We start from the raw sequence: 7,500 nt of genomic DNA on the forward strand, positions 1-7,500 counted from the left end.
ACCACCATGCACGATCCAAATGCCACTCAAGCGACAACACGGTGCCAAGCCGGGCATGGTGTGCACTCAAAACCAATCAACGGACAGAGGTCATGCGTCATGGGGGGGATCTAGCAAGGCCATGGGGAAGGTCATGGAGGACCTTGGAAGCAAGCGCAAGACGAGAGCGAATCGAACAAGGGGCCTTGTGCCCATGGTCTTCGCAAGACTGCGTCCAAGGCGCCCGAAAGCCCAAGGGAACCCAAACCCGGCCGACACTTGCAATCGCACATGCTCTCTGCAACACACCATCAATGCCGCCCAACGGGGCCAGCACGAGCAGTCATCCGCGGTCCCCTGGCCCTGCGCACGTTTGTCTTTGAAACCGAGCATCAATGCCACAGAAAGTGCCGGGGCGCCAGCTGGAGCCATCATCCGCGTTGCCATGGCTCGCTTGGCCTTGGCTTGCCAGTCCCCGACACGAGCAATCGCGCATTTTCTTTGCAACCGACCATCAATGCCGCCCAACGAGGCCAGCACGAGCAGTCATCCGCGGTCCCCTGGCCCTGCGCACGTTTGTCTTTGAAACCGAGCATCAATGCCACAGAAAGTGCCGGGGCGCCAGCTGGAGCCATCATCCGACGTGCCATGGCTTTGGTCCCATGGTCTTCGCAACCGAGCATTCGTGACACCCGACGGGGCCAGGACACCAACCCTTCCGACACGAGCATTCGCGCATGTTCTTTGGCCACACAACGGCGCCAGCACGAGCAAAATCATCAGCGGTGCGGTGGCCTTGCACGGCCTTTTGTCTTTGGAACCAACCATCAGTGCCACGGGAAGTGCCGGAGTCCCGGCATCCGCAGTGCCAAGTCATTGCGCCCTTGGTCTCTGCAGCGGGGCATGCCGGGCACTCCCAACCATTGCAAGAAAGCAAGCAAGCAAGAAAGAAAGTAAGTAAGTAAGTAAGTATTACATATAGGGGCGGGACATGCGGGGAGATCAGCGAAACGTGCATTACGGGGCACACGCGTACCTACCGGGGCATACCGACCCCTATTGGGGCACACGTGTGCATCTCGGGGCATACCGGGCCTATCGGGGCACACGCGTACATACCGGGGCATACCGAGCCCTACTGGGGCACACGTGCGCATATCGGGGCGTACCAAGCCTATCGGGGCATACGCATGTATCCCAAGGCATACCGAGTCTATCCGGGCATACGCGTTCATACCGGGGCGTAACGGGCCTATCGGGGCATACTTGGACATATCCGGACAAAAAATGCCCAAAACTTGCGCAACCTTGGCAACCGTGGTCCATTCCTCTCTATATGCCTAGCCCTGGCAACCGTGGTCCATTCCTCACTATATGCCATGGCCTTGTGCCCATGGTCTTCACAAGACAGCATCCAAGGCGCCTGAAAGGCCAAGGGAGCCCAACCCAGCAATGCCCAGCCAAGGCCAGGCATTCCAGTGCCTACCCGGGCAAAAACGCCCAAAGCATGCCCCATTCCTTAGCCTATCCAGGCAAAAACGCCCGAAACCAGCCCATTCCAGTGCCTATCCGGGCAAAAACGCCCAAAGCATGCCCATTCCTTAGCCTGTCCAGGCAAAAACGCCCAAAAACAGCACATTCCAGTGCCTATCCGGGCAAAAACGCCCTAAACCTGCGCATTCCAGCGCCCCGCAGCATGCCACCCTCCTATAGGGTTTGCGCAACCAACCCGCCTAACCACCAGTGGCAACCAAAGGTGCTGTTAGCGACGACTTCTGAAGACGCAACGAGACGCGACGGGTTTGCGCCCAGACGCGACGAGACGATGCGGGATCTGCGCCCAACCATGCCTACACTCGCCGACTTGTTGCGGGAGCTGCTTGCCCAAGCATGCCTAGCGTGCAAGGCCTGCGTGCCCAAGGTCTGTGTGCACGGCTAGTGCCCAAGGCTAGTGCGCAAGGCTAGTGCCCAAGGCTAGTGAGCAAGGCCTGGGTGCAAGGCTAGTGTGCAAGGCTTGTATGCAAGGCTAGTGTGCAAGGCTGCTGTGCAAGGCTTGTGGGCAAGGCTGGTGCGCAAGGCTAGTGCCCAAGGGTTGTGCCCAAGGCTAGTGCCCAAGGCTAGTGCCCAAGGCTAGTGCGCAAGGCTCGTGCCCAAGGCTAGTTCGCAAGGCTTGTGTGCAAGGCTAGTGCGATGGGCCAGTGCCCAAGGCTTGTGAGCAAGGCTTGTATGCATGGCTTGTGTGCAAGGCTTGTGTGCATGGCTTGTGCGCAAGGCTTGTGTCCAAGGCTTTTGTGCAAGGCTCGTGCGCAAGGCTAGTGTGCAAGGCTTGTGCGCATTGGCAGGTAGCCCACCACCATGCACGATCCAAATGCCACTCACGCGACAACACGGTGCCAAGCCGGGCATGGTGTGCACTCAAAACTAACCAACGGACAGAGGTCATGCGTCATGGGGGGGATCTAGCAAGGCCATGGGGAAGGTCATGGAGGACCTTGGAAGCAAGCGCAAGACGAGAGCGAATCGAACAAGGGGCCAGGACGGGGCCTTGTGCCCATGGTCTTCGCAAGACAGCGTCCAAGGCGCCCGAAAGCCCAAGGGAACCCAAACCCGGCCGACACTTGCAATCGCACATGCTCTCTGCAACACACCATCAATGCCGCCCAACGGGGCCAGCACGAGCAGTCATCCGCGGTCCCCTGGCCCTGCGCACGTTTGTCTTTGAAACCGAGCATCAATGCCACAGAAAGTGCCGGGGCGCCAACTGGAGCCATCATCCGCGTTGCCATGGCTCGCTTGGCCTTGGCTTGCCAGGCCCCGACACGAGCAATCGCGCATTTTCTTTGCAACCGACCATCAATGCCGCCCAACGGGGCCAGCACGAGCAGTCATCCGCGGTCCCCTGGCCCTGCGCACGTTTGTCTTTGAAACCGAGCATCAATGCCACAGAAAGTGCCGGGGCGCCAGCTGGAGCCATCATCCGCGTTGCCATGGCTCGCTTGGCCTTGGCTTGCCAGTCCCCGACACGAGCAATCGCGCATTTTCTTTGCAACCGACCATCAATGCCGCCCAACGAGGCCAGCACGAGCAGTCATCTGCGGTCCCCTGGCCCTGCGCACGTTTGTCTTTGAAACCGAGCATCAATGCCACAGAAAGTGCCGGGGCGCCAGCTGGAGCCATCATCCGACGTGCCATGGCTTTGGTCCCATGGTCTTCGCAACCGAGCATTCGTGACACCCGACGGGGCCAGGACACCAACCCTTCCGACACGAGCATTCGCGCATGTTCTTTGGCCACACAAAGGCGCCAGCACGAGCAAAATCATCCGCGGTGCGGTGGCCTTGCACGGCCTTTTGTCTTTGGAACCAACCATCAGTGCCACGGGAAGTGCCGGAGTCCCGGCATCCGCGGTGCCAAGTCATTGCGCCCTTGGTCTCTGCAGCGGGGCATGCCGGGCACTCCCAACCATTGCAAGAAAGCAAGCAAGCAAGAAAGAAAGTAAGTAAGTAAGTAAGTATTACATATAGGGGCGGGACATGCGGGGAGATCAGCGAAACGTGCATTACGGGGCACACGCGTACCTACCGGGGCATACCGACCCCTATTGGGGCACACGTGTGCATCTCGGGGCATACCGGGCCTATCGGGGCACACGCGTACATACCGGGGCATACCGAGCCCTACTGGGGCACACGTGCGCATATCGGGGCGTACCAAGCCTATCGGGGCATACGCATGTATCCCAAGGCATACCGAGTCTATCCGGGCATACGCGTTCATACCGGGGCGTAACGGGCCTATCGGGGCATACTTGGACATATCCGGACAAAAAATGCCCAAAACTTGCGCAACCTTGGCAACCGTGGTCCATTCCTCTCTATATGCCTAGCCCTGGCAACCGTGGTCCATTCCTCACTATATGCCATGGCCTTGTGCCCATGGTCTTCACAAGACAGCATCCAAGGCGCCTGAAAGGCCAAGGGAGCCCAACCCAGCAATGCCCAGCCAAGGCCAGGCATTCCAGTGCCTACCCGGGCAAAAACGCCCAAAGCATGCCCCATTCCTTAGCCTATCCAGGCAAAAACGCCCGAAACCAGCCCATTCCAGTGCCTATCCGGGCAAAAACGCCCAAAGCATGCCCATTCCTTAGCCTGTCCAGGCAAAAACGCCCAAAAACAGCACATTCCAGTGCCTATCCGGGCAAAAACGCCCTAAACCTGCGCATTCCAGCGCCCCGCAGCATGCCACCCTCCTATAGGGTTTGCGCAACCAACCCGCCTAACCACCAGTGGCAACCAAAGGTGCTGTTAGCGACGACTTCTGAAGACGCAACGAGACGCGACGGGTTTGCGCCCAGACGCGACGAGACGATGCGGGATCTGCGCCCAACCATGCCTACACTCGCCGACTTGTTGCGGGAGCTGCTTGCCCAAGCATGCCTAGCGTGCAAGGCCTGCGTGCCCAAGGTCTGTGTGCAAGGCTAGTGCCCAAGGCTAGTGCGCAAGGCTAGTGCCCAAGGCTAGTGAGCAAGGCCTGGGTGCAAGGCTAGTGTGCAAGGCTTGTATGCAAGGCTAGTGTGCAAGGCTGCTGTGCAAGGCTTGTGGGCAAGGCTGGTGCGCAAGGCTAGTGCCCAAGGGTTGTGCCCAAGGCTAGTGCCCAAGGCTAGTGCCCAAGGCTAGTGCGCAAGGCTCGTGCCCAAGGCTAGTTCGCAAGGCTTGTGTGCAAGGCTAGTGCGATGGGCCAGTGCCCAAGGCTTGTGAGCAAGGCTTGTATGCATGGCTTGTGTGCAAGGCTTGTGTGCATGGCTTGTGCGCAAGGCTTGTGTCCAAGGCTTTTGTGCAAGGCTCGTGCGCAAGGCTAGTGTGCAAGGCTTGTGCGCATTGGCAGGTAGCCCACCACCATGCACGATCCAAATGCCACTCACGCGACAACACGGTGCCAAGCCGGGCATGGTGTGCACTCAAAACTAACCAACGGACAGAGGTCATGCGTCATGGGGGGGATCTAGCAAGGCCATGGGGAAGGTCATGGAGGACCTTGGAAGCAAGCGCAAGACGAGAGCGAATCGAACAAGGGGCCAGGACGGGGCCTTGTGCCCATGGTCTTCGCAAGACAGCGTCCAAGGCGCCCGAAAGCCCAAGGGAACCCAAACCCGGCCGACACTTGCAATCGCACATGCTCTCTGCAACACACCATCAATGCCGCCCAACGGGGCCAGCACGAGCAGTCATCCGCGGTCCCCTGGCCCTGCGCACGTTTGTCTTTGAAACCGAGCATCAATGCCACAGAAAGTGCCGGGGCGCCAACTGGAGCCATCATCCGCGTTGCCATGGCTCGCTTGGCCTTGGCTTGCCAGGCCCCGACACGAGCAATCGCGCATTTTCTTTGCAACCGACCATCAATGCCGCCCAACGGGGCCAGCACGAGCAGTCATCCGCGGTCCCCTGGCCCTGCGCACGTTTGTCTTTGAAACCGAGCATCAATGCCACAGAAAGTGCCGGGGCGCCAGCTGGAGCCATCATCCGCGTTGCCATGGCTCGCTTGGCCTTGGCTTGCCAGTCCCCGACACGAGCAATCGCGCATTTTCTTTGCAACCGACCATCAATGCCGCCCAACGAGGCCAGCACGAGCAGTCATCTGCGGTCCCCTGGCCCTGCGCACGTTTGTCTTTGAAACCGAGCATCAATGCCACAGAAAGTGCCGGGGCGCCAGCTGGAGCCATCATCCGACGTGCCATGGCTTTGGTCCCATGGTCTTCGCAACCGAGCATTCGTGACACCCGACGGGGCCAGGACACCAACCCTTCCGACACGAGCATTCGCGCATGTTCTTTGGCCACACAAAGGCGCCAGCACGAGCAAAATCATCCGCGGTGCGGTGGCCTTGCACGGCCTTTTGTCTTTGGAACCAACCATCAGTGCCACGGGAAGTGCCGGAGTCCCGGCATCCGCGGTGCCAAGTCATTGCGCCCTTGGTCTCTGCAGCGGGGCATGCCGGGCACTCCCAACCATTGCAAGAAAGCAAGCAAGCAAGAAAGAAAGTAAGTAAGTAAGTAAGTATTACATATAGGGGCGGGACATGCGGGGAGATCAGCGAAACGTGCATTACGGGGCACACGCGTACCTACCGGGGCATACCGACCCCTATTGGGGCACACGTGTGCATCTCGGGGCATACCGGGCCTATCGGGGCACACGCGTACATACCGGGGCATACCGAGCCCTACTGGGGCACACGTGCGCATATCGGGGCGTACCAAGCCTATCGGGGCATACGCATGTATCCCAAGGCATACCGAGTCTATCCGGGCATACGCGTTCATACCGGGGCGTAACGGGCCTATCGGGGCATACTTGGACATATCCGGGCAAAAAATGCCCAAAACTTGCGCAACCTTGGCAACCGTGGTCCATTCCTCTCTATATGCCTAGCCTTGGCAACCGTGGTCCATTCCTCACTATATGCCATGGCCTTGTGCCCATGGTCTTCCCAAGACAGCGTCCAAGGCGCCCGGAAGGCCAAGGGAGCCCAACCCAGCGATGCCCTGCTATGGCAAGCCAAGGCCAAGCATTCCGGTGCCTATCCGGGCAAAAATGCGATTCCTCTCTATATGCCTAGCCTTGGCAACCGTGGTCCATTCCTCACCATATGCCATGGCCTTGTGCCCATGGTCTTCCCAAGACAGCGTCCAAGGCGCCCGGAAGGCCAAGGGAGCCCAACCCAGCAATGCCCTGCTTTGGCAAGCCAAGGCCAAGCATTCCGGTGCCTAACCTTGGCAACCGTGGTCCTTTCCTCACCATATGCCATGACGTTGTGCCCATGGTCTTCGCAAGACATCGTCCAAGGCGCCCAAAAGGCCAAGGGAGCCCAACCCAGCAATGCCCTGCTTTGGCAAGCCAAGGCCAAGCATTCCGGTGCCTAACCTTGGCAACCGTGGTCCTTTCCTCACCATATGCCATGGCCTTGTGCCCATGGTCTTCGCAAGACATCGTCAGAGGCGCCCAAAAGGCCAAGGGAGCCCAACCCAGCAATGCCCTGCTTTGGCAAGCCAAGGCCAAGCATTCCGGTGCCTAACCTTGGCAACCGTGGTCCTTTCCTCACCATATGCCATGGCCTTGTGCCCATGGTCTTCGCAAGACATCGTCCAAGGCGCCCAAAAGGCCAAGGGAGCCCAACCCAGCAATGCCCTGCTTTGGCAATCCAAGGCCAAGCATTCCGGTGCCTAACCTTGGCAACCGTGGTCCTTTCCTCACCATATGCCATGGCCTTGTGCCCATGGTCTTCGCAAGACATCGTCAGAGGCGCCCAAAAGGCCAAGGGAGCCCAACCCAGCAATGCCCTGCTTTGGCAAGCCAAGGCCAAGCATTCCGGTGCCTAACCTTGGCAACCGTGGTCCTTTCCTCACCATATGCCATGGCCTTGTGCCCATGGTCTTCGCAAGACATCGTCCAAGGCGCCCAAAAGGCCAAGGGAGCCCAACCCAGCAATGCCCTGCTAGGGCAAGCCAAGGCCAAGCATTCCGGT

Source organism: Tasmannia lanceolata, unplaced genomic scaffold (assembly GCF_043159265.1).
Source record: "Tasmannia lanceolata isolate RefF3 unplaced genomic scaffold, GAP_Taslan_0.1 ptg000012l, whole genome shotgun sequence".
Taxonomy (NCBI): Eukaryota; Viridiplantae; Streptophyta; class Magnoliopsida; order Canellales; family Winteraceae; genus Tasmannia; species Tasmannia lanceolata.